This window comes from Chiloscyllium plagiosum, chromosome 4, assembly GCF_004010195.1.
Source record: "Chiloscyllium plagiosum isolate BGI_BamShark_2017 chromosome 4, ASM401019v2, whole genome shotgun sequence".
NCBI lineage: Eukaryota > Metazoa > Chordata > Chondrichthyes > Orectolobiformes > Hemiscylliidae > Chiloscyllium > Chiloscyllium plagiosum.
In genome coordinates, this window is record NC_057713.1 from 136,184,826 (window position 1) to 136,201,565 (window position 16,740).

At 40.0% G+C, this 16,740-nt stretch overlaps 1 protein-coding gene across 1 annotated transcript in view; it reads right to left on the reverse strand.

The window, feature by feature from the left end:
* chd7 (chromodomain helicase DNA binding protein 7) overlaps nucleotides 1-15,559 on the reverse strand; it is a 356,622-nt gene extending 341,063 nt beyond the window's left edge. Inside the window, exon 1 of the mRNA XM_043689312.1 lies at nucleotides 15,116-15,559. The gene's annotated coding sequence lies outside the window, so the exon portion shown is untranslated. The remainder of the gene's footprint in view (nucleotides 1-15,115) is intronic.
* Nucleotides 15,560-16,740: the final 1,181 nt, after the last annotated feature.

The following is a 16,740-nucleotide window of genomic DNA, read 5'->3' on the forward strand; positions in this document are numbered from 1 at the left end:
CAGCATAACTGTTATGGTCAGTTTGAAATTTAGTATTTTTGCATTTGTCCAGGTGAATGCAAGATGAGAAGTGTCAGCAAAATGTATCTTTTTCTGCAACAAATTAAGAAAAAAGCTAACTCAAGCACAGGTTCTGAAATAAAGAGATTTACAATCTGGCATGCAACAAATTCAGCTACCTAAAATACAAAATTTGCGATTAAGTGATTATGCATTTGATTTGAAAACCTATTCTGTAAAAATCATATGAATGGATCACAATCTCAAAAAGAAATATTTGCAGGAATAAAGTAAATTAAGTGGAGTCAAAAGGTAGACAGGGCAGTGAAGGAGGCTTTTGATACACTGGCCTTCATCAGCTAGGGCACTGAATACAGAAGTTGGGAAGTTATGTGCAGTTGTACAGGACATTGATGAGGCTATACTTAGATCGCGTTCAGTTTTGGTCCCCTTGCTATAGAAATTATGGTATTAAACTGGAAAAGAGTGCAGAAAAAAGGAAAAGGATGCTGTCAAGGGTCTGAGTTATAGGGAAAGGTTGGGCAAGCCAAGACTTTTCCTTTAGAGCATTGGAAACGGAGGGGGAACTTAAAGACATGTACAAGATCATGAGAGGCATGGATAGGGTGAATACACAGACTTTTTTCCGAAGGTTTGGTATTCGAGGACTAGAGGGCATCAGTTTAAAGTTAGAGGGGAAAGAATAAATGGCAACTTATGGGGCAACCTTTTAAGAGGGTGGTATGCATGAGCTGCCAGTGGAAGTGATTGAGGCGGGTACATTAACAACATTTAAAAGGCATTTGGACAAATATATGGATAGGAAAGGTTTAGAAGGATATGGGCCAAATGCAGGCAAATGGTGTTAGTTTGGATAGATATATTGGTTGGCATGGGTCAGTTTGGCCGAAGGGCCTGTCTGTGCTGTAGGACTGATTAATTGCTCCACAAGTGAACACATTCAGACATGAAGGGCCAAATGGTCTCCTCCTATGCTGTAACCAATTATGTATACCAATTCTTAAAAATCCATTGTGAACTAACAATTTTTGCCTAATTGTTTTGTAGTGCATTCAAAAAAGGGCTGTAATATCATTAACGATCATGGATGAACACACTTTAATTTAATTATTGATAAAATATAAAATAAATGTAATAGTCTTTAGCAGTACAACGTTTGCCTAATATAACCTTTAAATTGCACATTCCAAATATGCCAGCCCCTTGATCCTAATGAGGATCCTGCTCAAGAACAGACCTGAAGGCAAAAATTACAGCTGACCACAAGAACTTGCATTTCTTAGCACTTCTCAATTCAAAGAAATTTCAAGGGTTGCAAATGGGAAGATAACTGGTAACAATGTAAAAAGAATGAACAAAGGTAAAGTAGCAAATCTAAAGAAACCATCAGAAAATATATCTTCCCAAACAAGAAGGGAGCTGACAAAGCATAAAAAGCTAAGCAGAGAATCAGACAAGAGAATAGTGACAGAAAAAGTTAAAGAAAGTAAGAACTTGATTAAAAAAAACTGAACACCTGAAGTGCAGTCTTGTTTTGAAATGCAAGGAAGCTCAACATTAATGCATAATGTGCTAATAAAGCTGGAGGAGATCACCTAGACAAGCTTGGTGAGACCGTGGAAGCACAGGAAATTAGAAACAAAAGTTTATAACATGAGCGTGCGTTGAAAGGTATTGTAGTGAAGCTTGGTAGGACAGGGGTGAGAAACACAGGTTATTTGTGCAGGCACACCCTGCATTTTTCTGGTTCAAAGCAAACTATTGCAAAGGAAGCAAATCTGTTGTCATTATCTGACTCCAGATGCAACTCCAGAGTGACTCTTAAAGGCCTTCTGAAATGTCTTTGCAGTTGCCAAGGACATAACCAGCAAAAACCATACAGTAGGCAGATTCTGAAAAAAAAAGGATATACTGTGCCTGATCAACCTTGCAATGTTCTCATTAACATTGGGAAAATGTGCCAAAAGTAACAGCCTGACAAAACCATACTGTCAGAAACATACCATGAAGCCAATGTCCCCAAATGACTCTTTCACCATGCCTGGCTATGTCCTATTCCATCAAAGAGAGACACCTCAGAGGTGATATCACAAGAACTAATGGCCCTGGGAACCCACAACATTGACTCTGGACCACAGATATTGCAAACATAGAGAAGGAAATGCCATGTAAATGATCACCTATCACCCTCCTGCAGCTTATAAATCAGTATTCCTCTGCGTGAAGCACCACTGAGAAAAAGCACAGGAGTAGCAAGATGACAGAATTTCAAAACTGGACATTTGAGAAATCAAAAGAATAACTCTATCCGACCAAAGTATGTCACCACAGAGCTGGCATATCTCACTTTATTACCATCAAACCAAGAGATCAACCCTGGCTCAATGAACAGTGCAGCACATGCCAGTAACACTAGACATGCTTAAAAATGAGGCATCAACTGGAGCTACAGAACAGTCTATAACATGCTAAAAATTGAAACAGCAGACTATAAACAGAACTAAGCAATCCCACAGGCAGCAGATTATACTGAAAGCCCTGCAGTGCTGCCACAACCAGTTATGAATGGAGGAGAATTTAAAAGTTAATCGAAGGTGGCAGAGAGGAGATAGGGAATCAAGTGAAAGGTGTGTAAAGGAAAAAGAGAAAGAAATAAAACTTCCAGGCTTATCAGCAAACAGGAAGGGGGACAAATACACAAAAAGGGAATAAATCATTTATATGCTTTTTCCCCCAGAGGACACCCAAAACACATTTAAGCTGGCAGATTACTTTTGAAATGTGCTTTTAGGCACACTCACCTGTGGATTTTGGAAGGAAGTGTTGGCAAGCAGTAACGAGAAAGGTACAAAGTAATCAATGTGATTCGTATGCGTTGGGTGAGGCACAAAAGCCCTTTGTACATGACCTTTTACACTGATTTGATTTGATTTGACAAGACAGTACCCACTTTTATCAGTATCTGAATGATTGCATTTTCGATTTTGTTAAAAACACAATGCCAGTGGGAAGTAAACACTCTTGTTACACTCTCGTCCTTGGCAGTTTGGGCTCACTGGTAGAATTTTCACCTCGAGTCAAAAGGTCACGGGTTCATACCCCATCTCAGATTTGAGCACATCATCTCAAAGAGCTCTCCAGTGCAATAGTGAGAATGTTTCCTCTGACAGTCTTAGCCAATCATATGGATGAAACCAGAGGTCCCATCTGCCCCTCAACTGGATATAAATGGATTGGATGTAAATGACCACACAGAACAGGAGAGTTCTCCTCATATCTATGCACAAACTGGCTGCTGCTTTTCAGTAAATTTCAATAGTTGTATTTCAAAAGTATTTTGAGATGTCCTCCAGTTGTATAAGGCAATACAATTGTATAAGTCTCCAATTCAAGATTCTAGGCACTTCAAAAAAAGTCTATATATTGGATGTGTTTACCACAAATCATGACTGACAACCTTTAAGAGAGACAAAACTAGCATAACAGCAATGCTAACAGATTTAATTATGACACAATTGCAATGAACAAAAGCAGCCAGAATTATGCAAAGGTTCCAATAACTCAAAGGAGAAGATAGAATAAAATAAATAAATATGAACCATTCATGGGAGTTGGGTGCCACTGGAAGGGTCAGTATTTGTTTCCTATCCTCAACTGCCCTTTAATGGAGCAGGTCTCTACACCCTTTCAGAGTGCAGAGAAGAGTGAAGTGCATTTCTATGGGTCTAGAGTCACATACTAGCTAGACTGGTTCAGGTTGGCAGATTTCCTTCACAAAAAGGTCATTTCACTGATGTGGTTCACTCTTAATTGGCCTTACAAACAGCCCAGAGAGCCACTCTGTACAAGAACAACTGGTGATGGGCAACAAATGCCAACCTTGCCAGTGACACCCACATCCCAGGTAAAAATACAATAGCAGAAACATTAACCATTTAGCCCATTTCTGACCCACTTTGATGCAAGTGATGCATTAAAAGGGAAAGCTAATTATGCTTGAGAAAATTTGATGCTATACTTTAAAAGTACAAGATTAAAAAAGATTTCTAGTCAGAAGTATAGGGCCACAAATCATCATCTCGAAGGAATGAATTTGAATTTTATATTAACAGGAAAATCTCAATAATTCAGTGTATAATAAAAGTGTCAAACTATGCCAACTAGGAAGCCCAGCTTCATTCCCTTTCTCTACAGTTAGATGTCAAGTTGGTCCTCAGATCTTATATTTCAGTATTCCAACAATTGCTGAGGGATATAGGAAAAGCAAGAAAATGCAACTAGGGATTCTGCTAATTGCTGTACAGTGACCCCTCCTGGAAGCAAAGTGAGCGACAGATCAGGTTACCAGGCTTTCACTATCAAACACAAGCAGTCATTGCATGCGCTTACACATGAATAACAGACCAGAGCTTCAATGAAGGCAAATTCACTACTGAAATAGAACTCAGCATGTAGACATCTTTCGATATTTTGTTTCTATGAGATTTGGATGGCACTGTTTAGTATGTTTTTGAAACTAAGTAAATTATGTAATTTTAGAGCATTTAAATTTCCCTGCCCTGAAGGGCATTAACCACCTAGTTGAGATTTTGTGACAATTCACCAGCTTTCATAGTGTCAGGCCACAAATTTATTAAATCTATTAAATTCAGTTCTACAACTTGCTATAGTGCGGTCTGAACTCAACCTGTACAATGCTCAAGATTCTCGGACTGAACCCAGACAAGCTTTGTTTGTGGACACTGAGGCATGAACGCACATGAACATTCAGTTCTTAACAGCACAGGTGTGAGAGGGGAAAAAAGGATATCAGCAGCCAGGGTTAGCAAGTCTGATCACTACCTTTAAGTACTGTGCTCACAAGGTTCTGCAAACTGCAAAAACAGGAACAGGCCTAGTTATAGTGCTGCGATGAGCCATCATTATTGTTTAACCATGACACTGAATGACAGATAAATTGACAAATTCCATGGAACCACAACTGACAGAGGTTGAAAAACAGAGATTGGAGTAATTGTGTCACAGGAAGGCAACTAAAATTCGCACTCCAGCTCAAATCACCACCTTTATCAAAAATATACCAGAAGGAAGAGTAATGGTAATTGAAAGGAAATAGTGACCCCAAATTGGCTATTACTAGTTCATATATAGGAAGAAAGCAACAATACATTTGGATACAATTACAACAACTAAAAGGCATCTGCGTGGGTATATGAATAGGAAGGGTTGAGGGGGATTTGGGCCAAATGCTGGCAAATGGGACTAGACTAATTTAGACTATCTGGTCAGCATGGACAAGTTGGACTGATGGTTCGGTTTCCGTGATGTACATCTCTATGACCCTATGCCTTGAATCCTCCCCCTACCCAGCCCTTCATAGGAGCATTCCAAGACAAAGCTTGGAGATAAAAGGCAAATATTAGGACAGAAGGCCAAATGTTTGGTTTTAAGGGATATTTTAAGAGGACAGAGGGATTTAAGGGAGGCAATTCCAGAATTCAGGATGCAGAGGGAGCCAGAATTAGATTAATGCAAATCACTGGTGAGGCTAAAGGAGACTAGATAGACAGACATAGTGAGACAGCACACAAGAGATGCCCACAGAGAAACTGGACAAAAGGGTGAGCATTGGAAAACTGGGGTGTTGCTTGATTGGGAACAAAGTACTTACAGCTCTGGACTCCATAATTATTAGTATTAATTATCTATAGGACAAAGTGTGTAGCATCTACAAGATATATTGTAGCAATTTATTAAGGCTCCTTTGACAGCATCTTGCAAACCTGCTGCTTCTACCAATTACAAGGACAGCAGGTACATAGGATCACCACCTATAAAGTTCCAATCCCAGCCATATTGTCATTGTTGCGGCACCAAATCACAGAATTCCTGTCTTAATTGCACTGGGTGTCTAGCTGCATTCACCTCCATCCCCATAGACCACAGCTCTTCAAAGGTGGAGGCTCACCATTAACTTTTCAAGGTGAAATTGGCAGGCTGGACTAACACCTTTTAGTGCCACACTATTGCCAGTATGCATTGCTGGTAGAGGGGGTGAATGTTGCTTTATATTGTAAATTAGTAGGAATATAGGAATTAGTACTATCAATAATCCCAGGATCTAGGACTCCAATTCACTGGCTCACAATAACCAACAGCCTCAATTTTAAAGTGTTCATCAGCACCCTGTGAACAAACAATATCTGTTTGTACACTTAAAGATAAAGCTTAATTTTGACTCATAGTACTATCAGCTGCATTCCCATTCAAACAAAGACAAAGCAAATGAAGTACACATGTAACATCAAGATGATCAAACAAAATAACTTCCACTGTGACAATAAAGTTGTTTGAATTATATTTCATAATAAAATACAGAATTCATTTGCAATATTAAATAGATCATGAACAGGAATGCTTAAGCATCAAGAAATTCTGAATATCAAATTGTACAATTACCCATAAAATATCTTGACTTTTATAATTTAAGTTCAGAATTCCAGTCTCCTAAAAGGCTCAAAGCCTATCATGGAGGAGAAAATGAGGACTGCAGATGCTGGAGGTCAGAGTCTAAGAGTATGACGTGGGAAAAGCACAGCGGGTCAGGCAATATCCGAGGAGCAGGAAGAGGATGAGGTGGCAGCTGCCCGACTTGCTGTGCTTTTCCAGCACCACACACTCGACTCAAAGTTTATCATGACAGCACAAAAAAAAACTGGCTAATCTTTCGATTCCAGGTCATTGGCCGAGATCCCTGATGAAAGCTCACAACACCAACAGGATCTAGGTTAGTATTGTATATCCAAGTGCTGAGCTAACTGCCCCTCGTCTGGGCTCCAATGTAAAAAGCATTTGACTGAGACATACAAACTATAGAGATTCCGCATCATACTCCAAGCATGAATACAACAACTTTTAGGAGTGGGAAATAGTGAATAAGGAACGGTCATTAGAAACTTTTCAAAGGGAAAGGCAGAGCAGAAAGAACATTGCATGGATTGTCGAACTTTTCACTGCAGAAAATGCAAGCAAGTCTTGTGAAAAATCTCCATTATAAAATGTAACTATTTATACTGCCACCTTCAGGGTAGTAAATCCAATGAGCACACAGATACAGAAAAAGATGAAATTTCACTAAAAGAATTGCTCCACTCCAGAAAAATGAGGGGGTGGGGGAAAGAGTGTGATGATTAGCACAGGTTAGCCAGAAAGCCCTGACTTGTGGTAACAAGGCTTCCATTTTTCCCAACTATGTATCGTAGAGCAAGCCAACTTGAATGTTTCTTATGTGCAGACACACAAGCGCCCAGGCTCAGATGTTCAGTGGGAGTTCAGCTAGTACTTCAACCAGGTCAAATCTAAGCTATAGTTAGGAAACAAAAGTCAAAAATTCTTATTCAGGAATATTAACTTTGTTGGAAACATAGTTTTGGACACTACCTAGCAACAGGATTGAGCTTGGCTACATTGCTATTTCTCTCCCCTCCCTCAGTCAAATAGCCTGCCACTGTCAAGGTTCATATAGGAAAATATTAGAAGACAAACACCACCTATGGAGGTATATCTCTGCAAACAAGTCCTAGTAAAGGACTAAATTAAGTATTAGGAAAGTAGTAATAAATTTCCGGTTTTAGATTTTTTAAAATAGTACCTCACTTTCCCCCAAATACTCATCTAATATCCCAATATACCATATATTTTACCAGATATACAAAATATAAATGACTAAGCAAGTGCATTACACTGTTCTTACACATGTACAATTACAATTTGATATAAAGCATACACTATATTCTACTTTAATTTTAACAGAATCATAAATCTAACTCCAGTATAGCCAAAGAGTTACTTTTGAATTATTCCTAAAGACAACTTACACTTTTCTAACAACTTGAATGAAATAAAATGTCCCATAGTAAAACAAAAAAGAATTAAAGGTATTATCCAAAGGCAAGTACAAAAATAATGCTTAAAATGTTTTGTCCATGTTTTTTGGGGAATGGCAGAATGAGATCAAGAGAAATGTCTGAACGGACGTAAAATTAGAACAAGACAATTTCTATGAAACTTTTCATGATCAGACATCTCAAAATTAACTTACTGTTTGTAAAATACTTATGTAATAACTGCTGTAATGTAGGAAAAGTGACAACCAGTTTGCACACAGCCAATCCTTTCAAAACAGCAGTGATAATGATCAGATAACCTGTTCTTGTGATGTTGTTTCAGGAATAAATATTGGCAAGGACAGCAGGAATTTCTCTCCTATCCATTTTCGAAACAGTGCCATAGGATCATTCACATCCACCACAAGCAGAGGACTCGGCTTAGCCAGTCATGTGAAAGATGGAACCTTTAACAGTGACTGCACTCTCTCAGCACTGTAATGGAGTACGATCCTTGGTTTCCATACTCAAGCCTTAGTGGGACTGAAATCTAGAAAAAAAAATGTATAAAGGAAAGAATGGATACAGGAAATTGATGAATTCAACAGCATTGGAAATAAGATAGGATATGGCCTGGTACTCAGCTCAAAGTTAACAGAATAATGCTAAGATCCAATCTCAACTCAGATAAAAATAAGTGAGTTGGGTGCTACAGAAGGCAGTTTCAGTTGGCTGTTGAACAAAAGATTGGTGTCTTGCTATTGCTGAAGAAGGTGGAGAATGTTTTTCAACATTAGATCTTTATGCCAACCAGTCAAACTGCATGTGGATTAGGAGTCAAGACCAGTAACAGCAAATTTAAACTGAATTACATATAAAAGCTAATCCCCATGCCCACAAAAGGTATATTCTTGGAGAATTTTGCAAGAAAGAATACGGGGGCTTGAAACTGAACAAAGGATTAGGAGGAAGATAACTGGGGCAAAGGTCGCCAAGTCATCACGGGCAACTAGGGGGGAGTTGGAAAACAAGCATCGCTTTTGGCAATTAAAGTAGGTAGCTCAACTGCGTATTTGGTTAGACCACACCTAGAGTTGTGCACACAGTTTTGGTCTCCTTATCTCAGGATAGATATTATTGGATCATCAGGCTTGTTCTAGGCATGCCCAGAGAGATTGGGCAAACTGGGCCTATATTTTGTTTTAAAGAGTTTAGTAAAATTAGAATCAGATGTACAGCATGGAAAAAGACCTTTCAGTCCAACTTGTCCATGCCAACCATGGACTTCACTGACACTTAGCAAAACCTTAAAAAAGGACCGGTAGATACTGTGTGGGGAGTCTGGAACTGGAACACAATTTAAAATAAATGATAAATGCCACTGTTGGTCTGAGATGGAGAGATTCATTTTTAAAACTCAGTGGGTTATGAACTGTTGGAATTCTCTACCACAGAGGGCTGTGAAAGCTCAGTACGTTTAAAGTTAGAGACAGGGTTAGAGAGTAATATATTTCGGATTATCAATGGTATACAGGGTTACGGGGATGAGATGGGTAAAAGCTCTATTCGATCAGCCATTATCACTTATATGCAGGGCAAACTTGATAGGCTGACTGGCCTCCTCTTGTTCCTAAGTCCAATTTCAGGATTTTAAAAAAAAATTTCTTCAACACTATGTGCACAATTAAGCAAACCAGAGGGATCAAATATAGGAAATCCTTTGATAAGTCAACAATAGTGATGTAGATCACAATTTTGTAACAAATTTTGAAATAAACACCGTCGTTGGTCAAATTTGTCTTCCTTAGAAAAAAAATTATTTCCATGGGTTGCAACATTATTCAAGTGTTCCATTAAAAGTTTCATTATTAATTTTAATGCTCTTTGTTGCACAGCAACAGAAAGACCATTGCTACACGTCATACAAATACAAAACTAAGAGTATAGCACTTGGAAAGTCTTTATGTTCAAATACATTGTAGTTTTAAAAAGAAACTATTACATTTCAAGATATTGCACGCATAGATATCATAAGACCACAACTACTACAAATACATTTCTGTGAATAATATATTTTAAATGTTCTTTTAAAAGCAAATTAAGTTTACCTTGTTACAACCACTGTAGCCTTAAGGAGGGGTGCAGAATTATAGAGGGATTTATTGTGGGGGGAGGGTGCAGTTAATTGAAAGTTCTAAAGCAAGTTGCCAATCTGAAGATTCAAGGAAGAAATTAAAACTTAACAAAGCTATCTTTTCTTGATTTCTGAATTATTACTTTCAGTAGATTTGATCTGGAGGTCATTTGTGAATTCTTTACCTTAACTCTAAACCATTCAGAATTAGAGTTACAGTAAATTTTAGTCTTGCACAGAAAATCTAAAAACTACTTCACAAAGAAACAATTGAGAACCTACTCGATCAAATGCCACTACCTGAAAAGATTTACTAATAAGAATCCTGTCTAAATGTTCGACGCTGAATTCTGTATGATTTACGTATTTACTTGCATTATTAAGATAATTAACACCAAGATATCACTGCAATTTTCATTAAATTACTGTGCTTAAAGTTGATAAAGTTTTTAACTTTAAAAAGATAAATCTGATTTTTTTTCTTTTAGATGCTTTATGTACATATCTGTTTTTTGGTATTTAAAGCAACTTTGACTTCAATTTACTGCACAGTGTAATTTAGCCCTACTGGCCTATCCCAATGCTTGTACTCCACAAGACTCCTCCCACTACAATTCAGCTAAACGTACAAGCATATTCTTCCAATCCTTTCTTATTTGGCTTCTCCTTAGGAGGGACTCATTAGGTATAGAGAACTAATGGAAAGAACAGCCATGATTTGAGTGAATGGAGGAGCAGGCCAGAGGTGCTGAGTGGCCTACTCCTGTTTCTACATTCTGATCCCTTCAATACAGAAGTGGCTTGCAAGGAACTAATGTAGTGACTCATTTAACATGAAACACAAGTATGATTTCACTTTGTTACACACTTTTTGAACAACACATGCGTGAAACTCAATGGTTCTTCTGACAGTATTGTCACTGGAAAGACTGTGGATTCAACACTCGATATCTGGCATGTCATAAACATAATAGAAAAAAAGTCACATGCTATGCACATAACCCAAACTGATTCAAATATTGTTCACCACTAACTAGACAAATCTTTAACAGATCTATAGAACCAAGCTCTGTGTATCATTTCTCAGCCTCGGTTTGAATGTTTACAGCATCTGTGGAAACAGAATGCCTATTTCATTTCAATTTGACATAAATTATTCAATTCAACTTTTGCATCTTATATCAGAACTAAAGCTAAAACTCTACGTCAAAAGCAAAATCAAAGTCTTGGGAGCTGTGATGCATAAATTTAATACCTCACAAAAAGGTAGCATATGGGCTAGATTACTGGACTAGCAATCCAAAGGCCTAGACTAATGATTCAGACACATGCACTCAAAACCTACTAACTGCATCCAGTGAATTGAAATTCATTAATTAAATCAAAATCTGGAATTTAAAAAAAAAACATAATATCAGCAATTGCAGCCATCAGATTATTGCAAACTCTCTCTGATCCATTCCTGCTCTTTAGGAAACAGATTTGGCCTGCTTACCCAGCCCAAATTGTATGAAACACCAGACTAACATGAGTGCAAAGATTCTTAAACTGCCTTCTGAAATCACCTAGCACATCACTATATTGTATTCAAAAAGGCAGTTCACCACCATTTTCTCAGAGAGAGACAGCGAGACAATAAATGATGTCATGCCAGCAAAGTCCACAACCAATGAATGAATAAATAAGTATTCAATGAAGGACCATCCAACATTTCCTCAAAGTGTTTAAACTAAAAGTAGACAATTGAGAAAAAGAGAAAGGTGTGCAAGAAACAGAACATTCTATTTTGTATTTGTATCTACATTTATCTCAGGAGTACATGGCAGTGACAATCGCAGATTTCCAAATGACTTTGATCTTCTTCGGTAGTAAGTTTATATTGAGGAGGACTTGTTTCGACTCCAATTCAATGTGCTCTGAAATAGCTGAGAAGTCCATTGTCCAATCTGAAGATTTTGCCATATTTGGGTCAGGTGGTGCTTGAAAGGTTGGGCAAATAGGTTTTCTTGAGAGTGTTGCACTCCCTCCAACAATTAAACTTTTCCATAAGCATATCCCAAAGTCTGCATTCAGTGCTTTCCAAAATTAGCCTTCATTTTTGTCAGCCATAAGCCAGGGTCTTGTGAGGTTGAAGGTAATTGAGCTCTTCACCAATGCTTTGAGACAACCCTAAAGCATTTCCTCGTGGCAATCCCCTGCCATGGCAAAATTTCAATTAATGCATTTGTTCCAGAAGTCTGGTGTGAGGCATATGAATGTCACTTTCCAACCAACAGAGCTGAGGTACATGTCTTGCTGCTGGGCACATTGGATTGGAAGAGGAGATGCTGTTATTGGACCACCTTTCTTGCCACCAGATTTGGAGGATCTTGTAAAGGGACTACATGGGTTAATTCTCCAGGGCAATACCAAACCTGTCTCTATGCAATTGTAGATTTTCAACACTGTAGTTCAGTTTGGTGAAGGACACTTGCTAAAAGCTTGGACAAAAAAAACTAGTTCCCCATGTGTGGAAGCAAATTAAAAGGTTAATGTGCCAGCTATTTGAATGCTTACACGCTCAATCTCATACTCAAAATGTCTGTAACTACACATCCCTATGCTGCTCTGTAAACTACTATAAAAGCTCTGCAAAGCATTTCTTAAAAAAAAGTTAACATTCAAGGCTGATTTGTAAAACAAAGTTAGTTAAAGTACTGAAGTAACTCATTATCTAGCCAGACGCATAACTCAAGATACTTTCTGCTTGTAATTGATCCTACAATCCTAAAAAATAATCAGATTTCCTAATGTAACTCATATTTGTAACACTTCATGATATATAAATATATACACGCATCACTAAATACTATTACAATATAATAAATTTAAGTCATCTAACACGAGTGATGAGCTAAACTAATCTTTTCAAATCCAAACATCAAACTTGCCCTTCAAAATATTTGTAAACGCCTTTTTTTCGAAAAAGTAAAACCGTATATAAAGAAAAAATACAAACGTACCATATCATCACTAACAAAAGATTGAGGGTCGATCCCATTTAAAACTTAAATGGCTGCTCGCAGCACTCCGTCTTTCCAGCCAGAGGCATGCATCTATCTAGTCGTCAGATAACACATTTCGTTTGGTTAACTATATCTAATACAACATTAGGATCAAGAGTCATTCTGCACCTCGATTTCACAAATACAACCCGTATATTACACTCCTGTATTCCACCTCCATAACTGGAAGCGAGACCTCTGCAGCCTTGCACGGTAGCTCGATGTGGGGCAGGTAGATTTCTCTGAATCTTACTCATTCAACATGCTAGCCGATTATTTGCAACGTAATGAAAGTGACTTTTATCCCCATCAACAGACGGTTGTGTTTTTTTTAATTCAAAATTTATATTACACCACCAAGAGAAAAAGATTTTAATACCCCAAAAAATAACAATCAAGAGTCACTCTTTAAGACAACAGAAGAGGGGGGAGGAAAACTTGGCGCAAGCAAAGCACAGGATAGCTCCAGTCTTTCTTATAATTACTGTCAATGACCGGAGTCAAATTAAGCTGCCATCTTAGGTTAAGAGCGATTCTTTGTGTACAGCCTGTCCAGAGAGAAAACGCTGACCAAACAAACGAAGCTGCTGTTCTTCTCAGGAGAAAAAAAAAGTTAGTCTACTGAGAAACGTCTGGAAATAGTTCGAAAATTCACTGGCCTTATAGTGGATAACACAAATCTAAAGGTTGACCTGTAAGTTTGTTTTATTTTAAAAGTGTGTGCGCATGTTTCTCTCTCCCCCCCACCCCCTCGAACAAAGAGGTTTACAATGTGTGAATGTGTGTCCTTGCCGCCGAAGACAACGACAAACATGGATGATTAAGCCTTGATGATGGTGGTTGGTGAAATGTTGGGCGAGTGCTTCAATGCTGTGGGATCTTCCCCTGCCCTGAACATTCCCTATTGCCCCCCTCACCTTGATTTTTTTTCTCTCCTTACTAGTTCACAATGCACGTGTTTTCTGTCCTCCCCTGAACTCAGCTTTGAAATACATACACAAACACGCGCTCACACCAAGATTTTAAAAGAAACAATCGGCTTATTTTGAAGATGGAGCAAATGAATGAATGAAAAAAGTCGATTTGCACAGTTCCACGTCTGACTTGAGCTTTACAGAGGTACAAAGTGACTAAAAGCCCAGCTTAACAACTACACACTCCATTCTGTTGCGAAAGACCCGAGGTCTTTCAGACCACGTTCTGCACTATTATCAAAAAAAAGGGAGATTAAAACCACCGGCTGGACCAAGAGTGAGCGACAACTAACCAAGACTGAGAGCGACCACAAAGAGAAGCGCCTTTTTAATCTCAGCCTTTTCTGGTGGCTGTTACTCAAACACGACTAGCAAAGGAAACAGTAACGGAAACATTAAACACGCCGTTTGAGCTTGAAGTGGAATAATCTCTCTCCCCCCCCCCCCCCCCCCGACTCTCAGAGAGAGAGGAAAAAAAAAGCGAGAATGATGTGTAAAACTGCTCCCGTTCTGATCTGGTACCCTCCCCAGCCGGTTTATCTCTGTGTGTGTGTGTGTGTGTGTGACCCCCCCGGCCGCCGCGGTGCCTGTGAGAAACTAGTTCAAACCATTTCGACTCCACTCCAAATGACCTCAGGGAACCACCAAGTACCCAAACCACACACAGACAGACACAGAGAGAGAGAGCAGAAACTTACTCTAAACCCACAACCATCTCACACACACACACACGGGGGGGGGGGGGGGAGGTAAGGCCCGACACTCATTTATTAGAGAGAGAGAGACAGTGAACTCCGTGCTGGCCGTGAGGGACAGGGAGGAGGTGGTGGTGGTGGTGGAGGAGGACAGCTCTCCCCTCTCTATATTAATGAAATGTTAATGGCTGCTTTAGCCAGCGGCTACGGCACTCTCCTCTCACCCAGCTCCTGCTAGTTAGTGATCTCGCTGACCGCCTGCCCCCCCCCCCCCATCTTTATTTACACTCAAATTTCCTCTAACTCGACCGACTCTCTCACACACAAACACAAACACACTCACACTTCTCTTCGTACTTACTTTGTTGGTGTTCCTTTTTTTAAAAAAAAAAGGTATTTTCCCCCTCACTCGCGTTCCTAAATCTCCTCCAGTTAAATTCACTGCTTTTATAATATTTTTTAAACAGTTTATTACAGGTTATTTTTCTCTCTTCCCCCGGCGGCGCTCCCACTCGTGTTTTATACTTGTGATAATCTTCTCACTCGCCGCCTGTCCTCATTCACTCCCTTTGTGTTATTTCTCTCTCACCAGAAGTTGGAGCCCCGGCTTCCCCCGCGCGTGCCCGCCGCCGCTTCTTCCCTCCTCCCCCTGAGAGCTCCAAACCCGCGCGTGCGCGTCCACCACAACCCGCGCGGCCCCGCCACTCCTTCCTCCCTCCCCGTCAAACCCAACGGACAATCCGGCTCGCCCCTCCCCCACCATCCCAGTTGCGTACGCGTCACCCCCGTCCCCGCGGCTTCCCAGCAACCTCCGGCCCCCACTCCCCGACTAACCCGGAGGGCGTTCTCGCGCCGACGCAACGTGCGCGCATCCTGTGTGTCACGTCAGAGGGGCTGCTTTGCATATGCGCCCATTGCCGCCCCCGGATTGGACGTTTAGCCACCCCCGCCGCGCGCGCGGGCGGTGAGAGAGGGCACGCGGCCGCGAGCGCCAGGAAACGGGATTCTATTTTGAAAAAAATTCAAACGGCAGGATTCGGGACGTTAACGGCGTGCCCATTTTTGTTGTTTTCCTCTTTCCTCTTTAGCAATTCACATCAAGCTAAAGCATAACACATGTTTCCAATGTATTGCGGTTACACAAGACCCAGAAACCTCACTTATAATCGAGAGATCAAAAGCCCTTCCTCTTGGAACCAGTGCTTCCAACCACACATTCATTGGCGTAATGTGTACTCAGAGTAACGAGGGGATCAGCTTTTCAAATCCCTCCCTGATTTGCCAAATTGTATGTTTCGGAAGTCATTGCTGTTATAATCTGTTATTGTCATGACGTCAGTCAGGTGGCCCTCAGAGGATATGAGTTCCCTGATTGCAGCTGTTAATCTGATCCAATCAGGAAGCTCTGTTTGAAATAAAAGGATGAATGGCAGGGATATTGAGATGCCAAATGTCTGACTCAACGAGAGTAAACGACCAAAGTATTTGCAAATAAAGGGTGATGAATGACAGCATGCCGGTCCCTGAAGAATGATTTCGCTTCCAGACATTTTGGAACGATATGTGCATCAAGACTCCGGACTCTTCACTTTCCACACTTTCATGCTCCTGTCCCTGTCCCACCCCAGCCAACCCCACACCCCAAGATGTGCTTAAGTTGCTCTGTGACGTCCTTGACCCGAACACTTTTGATTCAACATACCAATCTGGACTCTGTGAAATCAGGACTGATGATTCTGAAAGAGTCAGACAATAACTCTTGCTTTGTGCGCTGCTGCTATTTGATGTGTACACAACACTGAACTGACTCCACAAAAAAGGAAAAACAAAATAAAAATACTGAGGAGTTGGGAGTCCATGTCCATTTGAGTGCAATATCGATTGCCCAGAATGATAGCTGGACAGCAAGTCTTCAATGATAACGGAGTGAAATGACTCAAACCCAGAGCTGAATTTCTCAAATTTAGAAGTGTCTGAGACCAGTAA